The following is an 18,562-nucleotide window of genomic DNA, read 5'->3' as shown; positions in this document are numbered from 1 at the left end:
TTCCCTTATCCCCTTTACCTACCTCTCCTGTCCAATTAATATCTCGTAGTTGAAATCACCCACGATTATTATTCCAAGTTTTTTTTTACTAATTTCCCTAATTTGTCTGCATATTTCTTCCTGCACCTCCCTTCCACTATTTGGTGGTCTGTAGTCTATCCCTATTAGTGTGATTGATCCTTTATTATCTTTTATCTCTATCCAGATGGATTCTATTTCTGTCTTGCTGATAGCTGCGTCACTTTTTTCTACTGCCATTATGTTATCTCTAATAAGTACAGCTACTCCGCCTCCGCTTTTTCCCTCTCTATCATTTCTAAATATGTTATACCCTGCAATGTTTAATTCCCAGCCCTAATTTTTCTGTAGTCATGTCTCAGTAATCCCTACTATGTCTGGTTCCTCTCAATGCATGATTCCCTCCAACTCCTCTGTTTATTACAGACACTGTGTGCATTGCTGCACAGACAGTTTCACTCATTTTTAATAGCAGTTCCTCTCTCTTTTTTAACCATCTTTTTAAACTCCTGTTCTATAACTCTATTTATTCCCTGATGATCAATGTTCTCCCAAACGTTACTCTTTCCTGTGCTCTCCTTTCCTGTTTTGTTTATATTTAGGCTGGTTTCCTTTCTTGTAGATCCCTCCCCTGGTCTTACAGGGGCTTTCTCACCATCTCTCCGGAAGGCGCTGGGAAGTGCCGGGGTTACGGTTTGCAGCCCACACATTTGTAACGGACGGGCCCCAGATTTGCCCCTTGTACTCAGAACTGATCCCTGAGACAAATCTTTGTTCAATGTGGAGTGCAGAAGGAGTTCTGATGAAAGGAAAGCGACCTGAAACGTTAACTCTGTTTCTCTCTCCACAGATGCTGCCTGAGTATTTTCAGCAGTTTCTGTTTTTACTTCAGTTTTCCAACAGTCGCAGTATTTTACTTTTGTACAAGTGTAGAACTGAACCCAGCCAGAGTCAGCACCTTCAGGGGAGGGCAGAGAGGGAGGGGAACCAGTGAGTGTAGAACTGAACCCAGCCAGAGTTGGTGGTGATAACTGGGAGCAGAGGACAAACTGTCTTGAGACATGCGATGTGTTTGGGATTTTAACACAGGGAGGAGGGACAATGTGTGGGATGGGAATTTACAGCTTTGGAGGAACAAGAGAGGAAGGAATGTTCTTTAGAAACTAGAATTATCTGTTCTGAATTTCTGTCCTGTACTTACACTGATGAGTTTTGTAAACTCCTTTTACAGGGTATCAGAAGGGGAGGATTTGCAGACGGGAAACTGAAACCAAACATCACGTCAAGATCTGACAGAGTCACTCGATTCATCAGGACCTGAATAACATCAGGCTTTGAATGTGGAAGGAGAAATGTTTGTCTGTTCTGTCTGTGGGAAAAGATTTCAAACATTGGTGTGACTGGAAAAGCACCGAGACACACACACCCGAGTGAGAGTGTTCCAGTGCACTGACTGTGGAAAGAGCTTTAACCAGTTACACAGCCTGAAAGCACATCGCACCATTCACAGCAGGGAGAACCCATACACATGTTCTGTGTGTGACGAGGCTTCAACTGATCGTCCAACCTGGAGCGACACAAGGACACCCATACCACGGAGAAACCGTGGAAATGTAGGGACTGTGGGAAGCGATTCAGTTACCCGTCCCAGCTGGAAATTCATCAGCGCAGTCACACCGGGGAGAGGCCGTTCACCTGCACCGTGTGTGGGTTGGGATTCACTCGTTCATCCCACCTGCTGACACACCAGCATGTTCACACTGGAGAGAGGCCATTCACCTGCTCCGTGTGTGGGAAGGGATTCACTCAGTCATCCACCCTGCTGAGACACCAGCGTGTTCACACTGGGGAGAGGCCGTTCACCTGCTCCGAGTGTGGGAAGGAATTCGCTCAGTCATCCACCCTGCTGAAACACCAGCGAGTTCACACTGGGGAGAGGCCATTCACCTGCTCCGTGTGTGGGAAGGAATTCGCTCAGTCATCCCCCCTGCTGAAACACCAGCGAGTTCACACTGGGGAAAGGCCGTTCACCTGCTCTGAGTGTGGGAAGGGATTCACTGTGTCATCGGGCCTGCTGACACACCAGCTAGTTCACACTGAGGAGAGGCCGTTCACCTGCTCTGAGTGTGGGAAGGGATTCACTCGGTCATCCGACCTGCTGACACACCAGCGAGTTCACACTGGGGAGAGACCGTTCACCTGCTCCGTGTGTGGGAAGCAATTTATTCAGTCATCCAACATGCTGAAACACCAGCGAGTTCACAAGTGACTGCAGAGGTTGGATTCTGCTGTTATTGCTGCTGTTAATCACATCCCGGACTGAACCATGTTCATTCTGACAGTTGGACTTTGTTTTTGCTGATGTTAATAACCCCTTTAACTGGACTGGTGTTTAATATTTTGATATTTCAAATAACACAGTGGGTCGATATTTGATGTCTCCAAGATAAGAGGAGACTAATTGATGTCCTGTTACCGACTGCTCCATTTTTGGGCCTTTTCTCCTTTCTAACTCGAGATTATTTCAGTTCTCGTAACTTTGGTTACTGTCATGGACAATTCCCAGCTCCACATACCTTCCAGAGTGCCTCTCCTAGCCTTGGTATCCAGGGAAGGTCTCGGTAGCACACCCGGGATCACTAAACACAAAACCCAGTCTGTTAATCACTTTCAGCTACTGGACTTAGCATGTGTCCCACAGCATCTCTCACCTTCGATGTGTGAATAGAGCATCATGTCTGCAAACCTGCTTTCAATTTAAATTTGAATCCACTCAGCAAGTGTATTTAAAAAAGTACGTACAAGTAAACAGATCACATCAAATAATTGACAAAGGTTTAGAGTCAAAAAGATGAACAAGTGAACACATCACGGCCCAATACCCCAACTCTATATTCACAGGAGAAAGTCTGTTATCTAACTCCTTGAGTGGACAGAGTAGAGAAAGATCCCAACTCTAAGAACATCTAGAATCTGTTGTAAATATCTTTCAAATCCTGACTGGTCCAATCTGTCGGTTTCCTTTCAATTGAAGTGAATGGAAGATGAGAGGGGTGTTGGCATATGGACCTCGGTTAATTCAGCTTCTGGAAGGTGTTCATGTTTAGTTCATTTGATATCGGGGAAAATGTGGTTGGTATCATTAGAAAGAGAGAGAGATTTCACTGAGCAACAGCTGGTGTTTGCAACCAACTGGCCTTGGATATTTTCATCACAGAATGTTTTGATCAGAAATATGATGTTGGGATAAGAAAAGCCTGGAGACTAGTGGTTTGTGCTGCCCCAGGAAGGCCACAGTGTTTTTACTGCTTCTAACGTTGTTGATGTGTGTTGAAGAAAATGCAGACTTGTGTCTCTGGACTGTGCAGTAGCCAGAGACGACCATATTAGGCAATGCCAGCTCCAGTTTGATAAGAGGTTGATGGCAGAGCAAGAGATCCAGCAGTTTTAAGAATTTATCTCCCGTTATCTGCAGACATCGAATGTCGCAGCGTGCTGACAAAATTGGACTTAAGACTTTAACCTATTGGGTTCAATTATTGGGATCGATTGTTATAGAATTGAATTGTTATAGAATGGAAAAGTAGTGAAGTTATGCTAAACTTGTATCGAACCTTGGTTAGACCACACTTGGAGTACTGCGTACAATTCTGGTCACCATATTATAAAAAGGATATAGAGGCACTGGAGAGGGTGCAGAGAAGATTTACAAGGATGATACCAGAAATGAGAGGGTACACCTGTCAGGAAAGGATGGACAGGCTGGGTCTCTTTTTCCATTGAAAAAAGAAGGCTGAGTGGTGAACTAATAGAGGTCGTTAAAATAATGACATGTTTTGATAGAGTGGATACAGAGAGAGTGTTTCCACTTGTGGGGAAGAGCATAACTAGAGGCCATCAATATAAGATAGTCACCAAGAAATCAAATAGGGAATTCAGGAGAAACTTCTTTACCCGGAGAGTGGTGAGAATGTGGAACTCGCTACCACAGGGAGTGGTTGAAGCAAATAGTATAGATACATTTAAGGGGAGGCTAGACAAGCCTATGAGGGAGAAGGGAATAGAGGGTTATACTGATAGAGTTAGATGGGGAAAGACGGGAGGAGGCTCGAGTGGAGCATAAACGCCAGCATGGACTGGTTGTGCCGAATGGTGTGTTTCTGTGCCGTATATCCTGTGTAATCCTATTTTCCAAGACACATTGTCGAAGGGGAGGATAAATGACTCGCATCCAAATGCAATTGTTACATTTGTCTTCTTTGTAAAATCACATAGTTTGTGAAATTAAAACTGATCATATGGACTGGAAGTAATTGAATCAGGAAATGTATTTTATAATGATGTGCATTTTGAAATTGTACTTGGAACATCTCCTCCTTAAAGATCACCCATTGTTCCATTACAGTTTTTACTGTCAGTCTTTGGTTCCACTTTACCCTGGCTAGATCTTTTCGCATCCCATTGAAGTTAGCCCTATTCCAGTTTAGAAACATAGAAGATAGGAGCAGGAGTAGGCCATTCGGCCCCTCGAGCCTGCTCCGCCATTCAGTGAGATCATGGCTGATCATCCAAGTTCAGTACCCTGTCCCTGCCTTCTCCCCATATCCCTTGATCCCTTTAGCCCTAAGAAATATATCGAACTCCTTCTTGAATATATTTAATGAATTGGCCTCAACTGCCTTCTGTGGTAGAGAATTCCACAGGTTCACCACTCTCTGGGTGAAGAAGTTCCTCCTCACCTCTGTCCTAAATGGCTTACCCCTTATCCTTAGACTGTGACCCCTGGTTCTGGACTCCCCGGTCATCGGGAACATCCTTCCTGCATCGAGTCTGTCTAGTCCTGTTAGAATTTTATAAGTTTCAATGAGATCCCCTCTCATTCTTCTAAACTCCAGCGGGTATAAGCCCAATCGACCCAATCTCTCCTCATACGTCATTCCTGCCATCCCAGGTATCAGTCTGGTGAATCTTCGCTGCACTCCCTCCATGGCAAGAACATCCTTCCTCAGATAAGGCGACCAAAACTGCACACAATACTCAAGATGTGGTCTCACCAAGGCCCTGTACAACTGCAGCAAGACATCCTTGTTCCTGTACTCGAACCCTCTCGCTACGAAGGTCAACATACCATTTGCCTTCTTAACCGCCTGCTGCACCTGCATGCTTGCCTTCAGCGACTGGTGCACAAGGACACCCAGGTCTCGTTGCACTTCCCCTTCTCCCAATCTATTGCCATTCAGATCATAATCTGCCTTCCTGTTTTTGCCACCAAAGTGGATAACCTTGCATTTATCCACATTATACTGCACTGCCCAATCACCCAACCTGTCCAAATCATACTGGAGTTTCTCGGCATCCTCCTCACAGCACACACGCCCACCCAGCTTTGTGTCGGCTGCAAACTTGGAGATATTACATCTAGTTCCCTCGTCTAGATCATTAATATATATTGTGAATAGCTGGGGTCCTAGGACCGATCCCTGTGGTACCCCACTAGTCACTGCCTGCCACTCGGAAAAAGACCCGTTTATTCCAACTCTTTGCTTCCTGTCTGCCAACCAGTTCTCTATCCAAGTCAGTGCCTTGCCCCCAATCCTATGTGTCTTAACTTTACACGCTAATCTCTTATGCGGGACCTTATCGAAAGCCTTCTGAAATCCAAATTCACCACATCCACTGGTTCTCCCTTATCTATTTTACCAGTTACATCCTCAAAAAATTCCAGTAGATTAGTCAAGCACGATTTACCTTTTGTAAATCCATGTTGACTTGGTCCGATCCTGTCACTGTTTTCCAAGTGCTCTGCTATTACATCTTTTATAATGGACTCTAGCATTTTCCCCACTACCGATGTCAGGCTTGCCGGTCTATAATTCCCCGTTTTCTCTCTACCACCTTTTTTGAATAGTGGGGTAACATTAGCTACACTCCAATCCATGGGTACTGTTCCAGAGTCTATAGAATTTTGGAAGATGACCAGCAATGCATCTACTATTTCTAGTGCCACTTCCTGAAGTACCCTAGGATGTAGATTATCAGGCCCTGGGGATTTATCGGCCTTCAATCCCGTCAATTTCCCTAACACCATTTCCCTACAAATACTGATTTATTTCAGTTCCTCCCTCTCATTAGACCCTATGTTCCCCTGTTAAGCTAGGTGTTAATCCAATACTGCTGTACCAACGATTCGCAAGGCATGATGGACTACTTGACATGCAGTGAATAGTTTAAATGTAAAAACTGATGCAGGGCTGTGGGAATGCAGTACAAATAGATAAGAAAGGACAAGAACAGAATGTTTAGATAACTGGTGGAGACAGTCTCATGGTCATTATCTGTTGAAAGTTAAATGTGAAACTTAAGCAAAACTCTGTAAAAAAACAAGTGACTCGTGGAGCGCGTGATCACCTAGTTTTCTGTTTTCCATGACTTGCAATTTATGAAAATGTATAAATATTGTAGCCCCATGAGTCTTGGGGCTCACTCTTTGGGAGGCATACTTGTGTGCAAACACAATTGGGTTTCTCAGAGTGAAGTCCAGGTACCTTAATAAAACTTTACTTATTTTACAGTTTCTGACTTTGTGTATTACTGAGAAAGTGATAGACTGACCGGCGTGTTTAGTCTCCTAAAGCAGCAAACCCTGACCCCAAGTTAGGGGTAGATCCTCCTCACAGAAGCGAGGGGTTAACACCCCGACATCTCTGGGAGGTTATTTGAGTCCTTCTTTGTGAAGACAGAACCAAAGTATGTATTTTAGAAGTTCCACTCTGGGTTGTTCCTTGCTCCTTTCCATTGCTAATCTAAATCTTATGATACGATGATCACTCATACCCAAGTGTTCTCCCACAGACACTTGGTCGACCTGACCCACCTCATTCCCCAGATCCAGCTGGGCCAAGAACATACTGGTCAACGAAATTCTCCTGAACACATTTCAGAAATTCCTCCCCCTCATTTCCTTTTACCCTAGCATTATCCCAATCGATATTTGGGTAATTAAAGTCCCCCAATATCACCACTCTTTAGCTCTTGCATATCTCTGTGATTTCCCTGCAGATTTGCTCTGCTACCTCCCTCTCACTATTTGGAGGCCTGTAGAATACCCCCAATAGTGTGATCATACCCTTTTTGCTCCTCAACTCTAACCAAATGGATTCTGTCCTTGTCCCCTCAAGAACATCCTCCCTTTCCAACACCTCCCTTTTTTCCTTCCCTATGTTTTCTGAACACCTTGTACCCTTGAATATTAAGTGCCCAGTCCTCACCGTTTTTAAGCCACGTTTCCGTTATTGCCACAACATCATATTGCCGCACCGCTAATTGTGCTTGTATCTCACCAACCTTATTCACCACACTTTGTGCGTTTACGTACATGCATTCTGAACCCATTTTTAAATTTTTTGTAGTCTTTCTTAGTCTGCTCCTATATAATATGGTACTACAGGTAGACTACCTTTTATCCGAACTTCCGAAAACCGAAACCCTCTAAAAACCGAAGGTTTTTTTGTTCAGCGTAAGTCGTGCGCACGACATGACCAGAGTGGTGCACGACCCCGACCCCCGCCGACGACCCCCCGCGGACCCCCCTGCGGACCCCCCCCGCCGACCCCGACCCCCCCACCGACTCCCGCGGACCCCCGCCGACCCCGACTTCCGCCGACACCCCCGCCGACCCCCCCGCCGACCCCGACTCCCGCCGACCCCCCCCCCGGACCCCCGACGACCCCCACCCCCGACCCCCCGCCGACCCACCCCCGACAAATTTCCCAGTCTTATAAAATACCTTCCGAAATCCGAAATTTTCCGAAAACCGAAACACAGCTGGTCCCGAGGTTTTCGGATAAAGGATAGTCTACCTGTACTTCCACCTTTAGCACACAGTCAGAATGTGTTTTTGCTGATCTTAATAAACCCTATACCTGGGCTGGAGATTAATATTCTGCATAAATATCGAATAAAGCAGCTTTGTTTCAAACACAGTGTATTGAATATTTGATTTCTCCATGATCAGAGGAGACTTATTGATGTTCTGTTACCCACTGCTCCATTTTTGGGCTTTTCTTGATTATACCAATTCTCACCAATTCACCTTCTACCACATCTAACCCCAAGCTGGTTCCATTTGACTACATGGCTTGTGGGTGTCATAGACTGAACTACAGTTTCTCACTTTATACTCATCTGAAATTCCTTTCAACCAATGCTTGAAAGAACTCTCTTGCTTCAGATTTGAAATCAGTTATTGTGTGCATGGTTTAACACTTCTTGGATGTGGTTAGTACAACTCCTCCACAGGTACTGCATGTGACAGCCTTTGAAATGTTCTGATCTTTGTCATTGTCTTTGCTGATTGTGATGGTGTCCTTGATTTAATCTCCTGGAACTAACACACCGTGCACTATTTCCTCCATCGAGATCATTGTTTCAAATACTGAGCTTGAGCACAGAGCTTGGAGACAGAGCCGGGAGATTCACAAACACAGTGATTCACAAGCAGAGTGGGCGCAGGAATTGGTGGAGAGGAAGAAGGCGGTGGAGATGTCTGAGTGAAAAGGAGGAGTGGAGCCACAGAACCCAAGTTAATCGGCACGAGAGCGGAGCTGTGGGACAGCGAGAGGAGCGGCCGCAGATAAAGACAGGCCCACGAGCCCGGAGGGAGCGCCAGTGTCAGGGAGCGAGGTAAGTGACCTCAGCACAAGGGAAGGAGCAGATTGGGGAGAGATTGTTTTATGTCTCGAGTTTATTTCTGTTAAGTTACTTAAAAAGAAGTTAGTTAATACTCGAATAATTAAAGGCACAGCAGGGCAACTTGGTCCAGCGGATACACATCCTGTGCCTTTCCACCATCTACAAGGCACAAGTCAGGAGTGTGATGGAATACTCTCCACTTGCCTGGATGAGTGCAGCTCCAACAACACTCGAGAAGCTCGACACCATCCAGGACAAAGCAGCCCGCTTGATTGGCACCCCATCCGCCACCTTAAACATTCACTCCCTGCACCACCGGCGTACTGTGGCTGCAGTGTGTACCATCTACAAGATGCACTGCAGCAACTCGCCAAGACTTCTTCGGCAGCACCTCCCAAACCCGCGACCTCTTCTACCTAGAAGGACAAGGGCAGCAGACGCTTGAGATCACCACCACCTCCAAGTTCCCCTCCAAGTCACACACCATCCTGACTTAGAAGTATATCGCCGATCCTTCATCGTCGCTGGGTCAAAATCCTGGAACTCCCTCCCTAACAGCACTGTGGGAGGGTGATGGTTCCTCTATACAGCCAGGGCCAAGTCCATGGCACCATGGGTGGCTCAGCTGCACAGGGGTGGAGGAGGAAGACAGGGAAGGCAATACTGGTAGGGGATTCAATAGTTAGGGGAGCAGACAGGCGTTTCTGCAGCTGCAGACCTGACTCCAGGATGGTATGTTGCGTCCCTGGTGCCAGGGTTAAGGATGTCACTGAGTGGCTGCAGAACACTCTGAGGGGGGAGTGTGAACAGCCAGAGGTCGTGGTCCATATCATACTAACAACGTAGGTAGAAAGAGGAATGAGGTCCTGCAGACAGATTTTTGGGAGTGAGGAAAGAGATTAAAAAGCAGGACCTCAAAGGTAGTAATCTCTAGATTACTCCCGGTGCCACGTGCGAGTGCGTATAGAAATAGGAGGATAGAGCAGATTAATGTGTGGCTGGAGAGATGGTGCAGGAGGGAGGGCTTCAGATTCCTGGGGAATTGGGGCCGGCTCTGGGGGAGGTGGAACCTGTACAGGCTGGACGGGTTGCACCTCAACAGAGCCGGTACCAATATCCTCACGGGGAGGTTTGCTAGTGCTGTTAGGGAGGGTTTAACTAAGTTGGCAGGGGGATGTGTAGTGTATGTGCCTTTAAGAGCCCCCTGTGTACTGTAATGCCGGTAATGGCCACTCGGGCTATATAAGCCTGTATTATGTGTTGTATCAGTTCGTTCCCCTCCAGACTTTGTTCAGTAAACACCTGTGAAACCAACTCCTGTCTTCAGTGTCTCTATTAACACACGGACACAACAGTGGCGACGAATTGGAAACGATCGTACCTGCAATTCGGCAGCACCTCAAGGACATCGATTCCTCTGACGTCCAAAGTCGAAGCAAGAAAAAGAAAAAGCTGTGGTTTCACCAGCTAGCCGAGCTGGTGGCTGGTACTGCAATAATCTTTCCTGGGCGTCGGGCTGGGGCTCCAGCGGCTGGCTCTGCAGCGAGGCCAAGCAGCGAAGGCGGAAGCAAGCAGTAACAGACGGGGAGGGAGCACTCGGGAGACGGCCAGCGCTGCAAGCAGGTCGGCGTTCAGACCTAGCAAAGAGAGTCCGGCGGGAACGAGTCTCCACCTGTAAATAAATTTTAATTTTTTAAAAAAAAATGCGGAAAACAGCGTTGTCATCGGCAGCAGTGGCGGGGAAGCGCGGGAAGCACCATATCTTTTCTGCAGAAAAGAAAGAAAAGCGCGGGAAGCGCCATTTTTTTCCCAGGATGCCTAAGGCTGGCAATATTGATGCTTTTGATAACGATATAGAGGATTGGACCACATATGTGGAAAGAGTGGAGGTATATTGCACCGCAAATGGAATAGAAAATGATAAAAAAGCATCAGTACTTCTAAATCTAATGGACACAAAGACATACGGGCTGTTACGAAACTTAATCACTCCAGCCAAACCAAAGGACAAGGATTTTAAAGAAATTGTTGATATCCTACAGGAGCACTTAAACCCAACACCGCTGCTGATAGTGGAACGATTCAAATTCTTCAAGAGGAATCAACACAAGAATGAAAGTAACGCTGATTACCTCACCGAATTAAGAAAGCTATCAAAGCACTGCCAATTCGGGGCAGGACTAGCAGATTATCTTCGAGACAAATTCGTCTGCGGTCTCTTAAGTGAAGGAACACAGAAAAGGCTGCTTTCTGAGAAAGATTTAACACTGGACAAGGCTTTCAGTATGGCTGTATCATACGAAGCAGCCGCAAGAGGAGCTGCAGAGATACAACAAAAGACACAGGACTTCGGCACCCATGAAATGACACAGGGTTTCGAGAGATGTTATCGCTGCGGCAGATCCACCCATGACCAGAGGGACTGCTGGTTCAAGGACAAAGCATGCAGGCAATGCGGAAAGATTGGACACATTGCACGGGTATGCCGATCTGGCCAAAAAAAATCCATGGACAGGAAAAAAAAAAAATCAATAAAGAAAAGTACAAAAAGGTACAAATGATGACGGACAGTAGCTCCGAAGACCAGAAGAGCGATATCGACTCCGAAAATAAAAGACTAAGCTGTCTCAAATTACATAATGTAATTGCCAAAGAAGATTACCAGACCATTTGGGTTACCCTCACGATAGCAGGGTCTCCAGTTAAAATGGAGCTAGATACAGGATCAGCTCTGACCGTCATAAAACGACGGGATTACGAGCGGCTATTTCCGCATATACCTTTAAAAGACACATCTTGAAAACATATACGGGGCAGAAAGTATACCCCAAAGGAAAAATAAGGGTGCCTGTTGTATACAACGGCAAGGAAATACAAAAGTTGTATTTATACATTCTACAAGATGGTGGTCCACCGCTATTGGGACGTGAATGGATCAGGAAAATACGTTTAGACTGGCACTCCATTCAGGCACTGACGGTGACCAGTAAGGAAAAAAATGATGACGACGTCATGCCTGCACGATTAAAAGACATCTTGGCCAACGCCAAAGAAGTGTTTCAAGAGAAACTAGGAACCTTGAAAGGCATCACTGCCTCAATAAAAGTGGAAGATGCAGCAATTCCCAAGTTTTTTAAGGCAAGACCGGTGCCATACGCAATTCATCCAGCAGTCGAGGCAGAGCTGGAGAATTTGGAAAAGGCAGGCGTATTATCCAAAATAGATTGGAGCGAGTGGGCAACACCCATCGTCCCAGTCATGAAGAAAACGTTGAATAATGATAAATCTGAAGAACAGAGAAAAATTCGCATCTGTGGAGACTTCAAGGTGACTGTAAACCCAGTCCTTCACATGGTACAGTATCCTCTTCCGAGGATAGAAGATATTTTCGCCTCACTATCCGGAGGGAAACGTTTCACCAAAATTGACTTGGCACAGGCATATCTACAGATGGAGGTTGAAGAGGCCTCTAAAAAGTATCTCACGCTAAATACACACAAAGGCCTGTACCAGTACAATCGACTGGTTTTCGGAGTAGCATCCGCTCCAGCTATCTGGCAAAGAGCTATGGAGCAAGTCCTCCAAGGGATTCTGGGGACTCAATGCTACCTAGATGACATCCTTGTAACAGGAAAAAACGACAACAAGCACCTTGCCAATTTGGAGCAGGTGCTCACTAGGCTGAGAGAACGGGGCCTACGAGCAAATCGCCCCAATTGCGAATTTTTCCAGAATCAAATATCATATTGTGGCCACATTATTAATAAGGAAGGGTTGCATAAGTCACCTGAAAAAATTGAAGCGGTCATAAAAGCCCCAGCACCTGAAAATGTTTCACAATTAAGGTCGTTCCTGGGATTAATAAATTACTATCATAAATTTTTACCGAACTTATCAACTCTTCTGCACCCTCTTAATGAACTGCTACAAGCAGGAGTAATTTGGAAATGGAGCGAAGACTGTAAACGTGCCTTCCATAAATGCAAAGACTTAATCACGTCCAAAGAAGTTTTGGCTCATTACAACCCATCACTGCCAATCAGACTGGTGTGCGATGCATCCCCTTACGGCGTAGGAGCGGTATTATCACATAAATTCCCTGATGGCTCGGAACGGCCGATAGCTTTTGCGTCACGCTCATTAAACTCAGCTGAGCGTAACTATGCCCAAATCGACAGGGAAGCACTCAGCCTGGTATGGGGAGTGAAGAAATTCAACCATTACCTACACGGACAAAATTTACCTTGTTGACTGACCATCAACCCCTCATCTCCATATTCAACCCTAAAAAGGGTGTTCCCATTATGACAGCGCAAAGGCTACAGAGGTGGTCCCTTTTTCTAGGGGCACACCAATATAACATAGAATATAAAGGATCAAAACAGCATGGGAATGCTGATGGTTTGTCGCGCCTACCGTTGCCAACGGTAGAAGAGGCACCTACCGTAGACCCAGTGGAGATTTTCCACTCTACCATAGTCGAATGTCTACCAGTAACAAATTCTGCCATTGAAAGGGAAACTAGAAATGACCTGACTCTCTCACGAGTCTACGATTTAACAGTGAAGGGATGGCCAGCACATGGCGAACCACTGTTGCCAGCATTCTCGCAAAGAAGAGAACAGCTGTCAGTGTGCCGAGGAACCTTGATGTGTGGATCCAGAGTGGTGATTCCACCCAAACTCCAGGATAAAGTTCTAAAGGAGCTTCACGAGGGGCATCTGGGTGGAGTGAAAATGAAGAACCTAGCCAGGGCGTTTGTATGGTGGCCAGGTATCGATGGAGACATCGAAGAAATGACCAAGAGCTGCCTAGGATGCCAGAAGGTCCAAAACGCTCCACCACAAGCCCCTCTACATCCATGGGAGTGGCCCTCATCTCCATGGCAAAGGGTACACATTGACTTTGCTGGTCCATTTATGGACTCAATGTTCTTAATTGCGGTTGATGCACACTCCAAGTGGCCGGAGGTAATAAAGATGTCCTCCACCACCACGGAAAAAACCATCACAGTATTAAGGACCATATTTGCCAGGAATGGGCTGCCTGAACAGATCTGTTCTGATAATGGACTGCAATTTGTGTCCGAAGAATTCAGGAAGTTTTTAAAAAACAATGGGGTTAAGCACTACACGTCCGCCCCATACCATCCCGCCACCAATGGATTGGCTGAAAGGTTTGTCCAGACCTTCAAGAAGGCCATAAAGGCCATGGGTAATGAAGACATAAAACTTCAGCATAAGGTGGATAACTTTTTGTTTGCATACAGGAATGCAACACATATGGTTACAAACCAAACTCCCGCCATGATGTTCTTCAATAGAAGCCTAAGATGCCGGCTGGATTTGATCAAGCCAAACATCAAAAGGGACATGGAGAACCGGCAATTTCAAGGCATGAATGAAAGGCCAACTAGAATCTTCCAGATAGGTCAACAAGTTTTGGCCCGGGACTACCGTACCGAGAAATGGCAGCCTGGAACTATCTGCACACGACTAGGACCGCTGATGTATACCGTGGACATTGGAGAAAGCATAATAAGGCGCCATGCTGACCAAATCATAGAGTCATCTGAAAAGGGACAACCTACACCACAACTCTATATGCCTAATGATGAAGCAGAGATACCCATAGTATTTACCTCCGATCCGGTGATACTGGAACCCGATGAACCCGACACTGGCATTCAAGCCGAATCAGCCTTGCCAAAAGAACCTACTACACCACCAGAAACTACTACACCACCGAGGCGTTATCCGGACCGAGTCAGGAAGCCTCCAGAGAGACTGACTTATAATTGATTAACTACAGCAATGTGTAGATTATTTTTCTTGTAACATGTAATTAATGATTACTTAAAATATTATGTACTGGTTGGCTAAAAGGGGAGGAATTGTAGTGTATGTGCCTTTAAGAGCCCCCTGTGTACTGTAATGCCGGTAATGGCCACTCGGGCTATATAAGCCTGTATATTGTGTTGTATCAGTTAGTTCCCCTCCAGACTTTGTTCAGTAAACACCTGTGAAACCAACTCCTGTCTTCAGTGTCTCTATTAACACACGGACACAACAGGATGGGCACCAAGATGTAACATTAGAAAGGGGAAATAAAGTGCTCAAGGGATTGGGAGAGGCAGAGAGCACTAAAGTAAGAAATAGTAAGGTATTAGGTGGGGTCAAACTAAGAGAGAATACAGGATGGTCTAAGATGGGTTTACAGTGTATGTGTGTGAACGTACGAAGCGTAGTAAACAAGGTCAGTGAGCTGCAGGCACAAATAGCCACTGGGGAATATGATGTTGTGGCAATAACTGAGACCTGGCTCAAAAAAGGGCAGGATTGGGTATTAAATATTCCTGGTTATAAAGTGTTCAGGAAAGATAGGGAAGGGAAGATTTGTGGCAGTATTGGTTAAGGAGAATGTTACAGTGCTGGAGAGGGAGGATGTCCTGGAGGGGTCAAGGACAGAATTTATGTGGCTAGAGTTAAGAAATAATAGAGGTGCCATTACACTACTAGGTGTATTCTATAGACCACCAAATAGTGGGAAAGATATGGAGGAGCAAATTTGCAGAAAAATTACAGAAAGGTGCAAGAACTATAGAATAGTAATAATGGGGGACTTCAACTATCCTAATATAGACTGGGATCATAATAGTGTTAAGGGCAGAGAAGGGGAAGAATTTCTGAAGTGTGTTAAGGAGAACATTCTTGGTCAGTACGTTTCTGGCCAAACGAGGGAGGAGGCATTGCTGGATCTGGTTCTGGGGAATGAGGTGGGTCAAGTGTCAGTAGGTGAACATTTAGGGAACAGTGATCACAGTATCATAAGGTTTAGATTAGCCATGGAAAAGGACAGGGAGCAATCTAGTGTAAAAATGTTTAACTGGGGGAAGGCCAATTTCAGTGGGATGAGAACGGATCTGGCCCGGGTAAACTGGAATCAAAGATTAGCAGCAAAACTGTACTGGAACAATGGGCTGCCTTTAAAGAGGAAATAGTTCAGGTACAGGTGAGGTACATTCCCACTAGGGGGAAAGACAGGGCAACTAAAGTCAGGGCTCCCTGAATGACGAAAGAGATAGAGAATATGATGAAGCAGAAAAAGAGCGCATATGACATATGTCAGGTTGCAAATACATCTGAGAATCAGGCTAAATATAGAAAGGTCAGAGGAGAAGTGAAAAAGAAACTAAGAGGGGCAAAGAGAGGGAATGAGAATAGAATGGCAGCCAACATAAAAGGTAATCCAAAAGTCTTAACCATAAGTAGTAACCAAATAGTAAGAGGAGGGGTGGGGCCAATTAGGGACCATAAAGGAGACCTATGCGTGGAGGCAGAGGGTATGGCTGAGGTACTAAACGAGTACTTTGCATCTGTCTTCACCAAGGAAGAGGATGCTGCCATAGACATCGTGAAGGAGGAGGTAGTGGAGATACTTGATAGGATAAAAATTGATAAACATGAGTTATTAGAAAGACTGGCTGTACTTAAAGTAGATAAATCACCAGGAGTGGATGGGATGCATCCTAGGATGCTGAGGGAATTGAGGGAGGAAATTGCAGAGATACTTCTGGCACCACCCCCTCCTTGGATACGGGGGTGGTGCCAGAGGACTGGAGAATTGCAGAAGTTACACCATTGTTCAAAAAGGGATAAACCCAGCAACTACTGGCCAGTCAGTTTAACCTCGGTAGTGGGGAAGCTTTTAGAAACAGTAATCAGGGACAAAATTAATCGTCACTTGGATAGGTGTGGATTAATTAAGGAAAGCCAGCACGGATTTGTTAAAGGCAAATCGTGTTTAACCAACTTGATCAAGTTTTTTGATGAGTTAACAGAGAGGGTTGATGAGGGCAATGCAGTTGACATGGTGTTCATGGATTTCCAAAAGGCATTTGATAAAGTGCCACATAATAGCCTATTGTTCTTCCTGACTCTAAACACAGTTGTAAAGGAGCCTTCTGTTCCGTGCCTAGGAGCTCTGACCCATGGAAGAGAGCGGCTGGGACACATTCCTTACAGGCCTCAAGATTAACCTGCACGGGGACATTGCTGTCAGTGAAGAAAGACCAAAGTGCCATTTGCCCCTCTCAGTGTGGCCCTGAAGGACTGTGTCCAGGCTGTAGTTCTGTTCCTGCCGTACGATCCTCCCCCAGATTGTCCTTTCAGAGCTCCAGCCAGGTGATGCTAAAAACTCAGGTGGCAATGACAAAAATCCACAACAATGTGTTTAAAGCAAACTGATTTATTTGATCTATATTCAGAATATTAAACTCCAGCCCAGTTACCGGGGTTATTAATATCAGCAGAAACAAACCCCAACTGTCAGAATGAACATGATTCAGTCCTGGATGTGATTAATAACAGCAATAACATCAGAATCTATTCCCTGCAGTCACTTGTGAACTCGCTGCTGTGTCAGCAGGGTGGATGACTGAGTGAATCCATTCCTACACATGGAGCAGGTGAACGGCCTCTCCCCAGTGTGAACTCGCTGGTGTGTCAGCAGGTCGGATGACTGAGTGAATTCCTTCCCAAACTCAGAGCAGATGAACGGCCTCTCCCCAGTGTGAACTCGCTGGTGTACAGTGAGGTGACATGATTGCCTGAACCCAGTCCCGCAGTGCGAGCACCTGAATGGCCTCTCTTCAGTGTGAACACGTAGATGGCGCATCAGGTCCCCGGAATTTTTATAGAACTTCCCGCAGTCTGGGCATTTAAAAGGTCTTTTGTCAGTGTGAACTCGCCAGTGCTGCAGCAGGTTGAATGAACGAGGGAATCCCTTCCCACACTCAGAGCAGGTGAACGGCATCTCCCGAGTGTGAACTCGTTGGTGTGTCAGCAGGCTGGATGAACACGTGATTCCCTTCCCACACACGGAGCAGGTGAACGGCCTCTCCCGGGTGTGAACTAGCTGGTGTGTCAGCAGGCTGGATGACCGAGTGAATTCCTTCCCACACTCAGAGCAGGTAAATGGCCTCTCCCTGGCGTGAACTCGCTGGTGTCTCAGAAGGCCAGATGAACATGTGAATCGCTTCCCACACTCGAAGCAGGTGAACGGCCTCTCCCCAGTGTGAACTCGCTGGTGTTTCAGTAGGCCGGCTGAAAACGTGAATCCCTTCCCACACTCAGTGCAGATGAATGGCCTCTCCCCAATGTGAACTCACTGGTGTCTCAGAAGGCCAGATGAACATGTGAATCCCTTCCCACACTCGGAGCAGGTGAACGGCCTCTTCCCAGTGTAAAGGCGCTGGTGTCTCAGAAGGTCGGATGGACACATGAATCCCTACCCACACTCAGAGCAGGTGAAAGGCCTCTCCCCGGTCTGACTGCACTTGTGTCTCGACAGGCCAGAGGAGCGGTTGAAGCCACGTCCACACACAGAACAGGTGTACGGTTTCTCTCCGCTCTGAACGGTGCTTTCTGCTTCCATGTTCAAAGGTCCTGATGAATTGAGCGACTCTGTCAGATCTTGAAGTGATGTTTGGTTTGAGCTTCCCATCTGTAAATCCTCCCCTTCTAATACCCTGCAAAATTAATTTAAAACAGGATAAAGGGAGGGTGAGAGAGAACCCACAAAAACACAAAGGCAGGTTGTGAAATTGAGCTAAATGAGTCTGGGAATTTGTGGAGCTGGCACTAGAAAAAAGTGACCATGAAAGCTGCTGGATTGTTGTAAAAACACCAACTCGTTCACTAATGTCCTTCAGGGAAGGGAACCCGCCACCCGGTCTGAGCCTACACAAGACTCTGGCCTCTATGGGAGGAGAGAGGTGAAGGAGAGCGACTTTATACATCTGCAACTCGACTAGAACTTTGACAGAACCTCCCAAACACACGACCCCCACCAC

General features: G+C 46.1%; 1 pseudogene; it reads right to left on the bottom strand.

The window, feature by feature from the left end:
- The window catches only part of LOC147119634 (uncharacterized), a 90,124-nt pseudogene extending 71,893 nt beyond the window's left edge, over positions 1–18,231 (bottom strand).
- Positions 18,232–18,562: the final 331 nt, after the last annotated feature.

The sequence above is a fragment of the Somniosus microcephalus genome, chromosome 4 (genome assembly GCF_052327205.1).
Source record: "Somniosus microcephalus isolate GS21.2 chromosome 4, FLI_Smic_1.0, whole genome shotgun sequence".
Taxonomy (NCBI): domain Eukaryota; kingdom Metazoa; phylum Chordata; class Chondrichthyes; order Squaliformes; family Somniosidae; genus Somniosus; species Somniosus microcephalus.
Note: the sequence above shows the minus strand (reverse complement) of the source record. Positions and strands in the feature narration are given on the sequence as shown.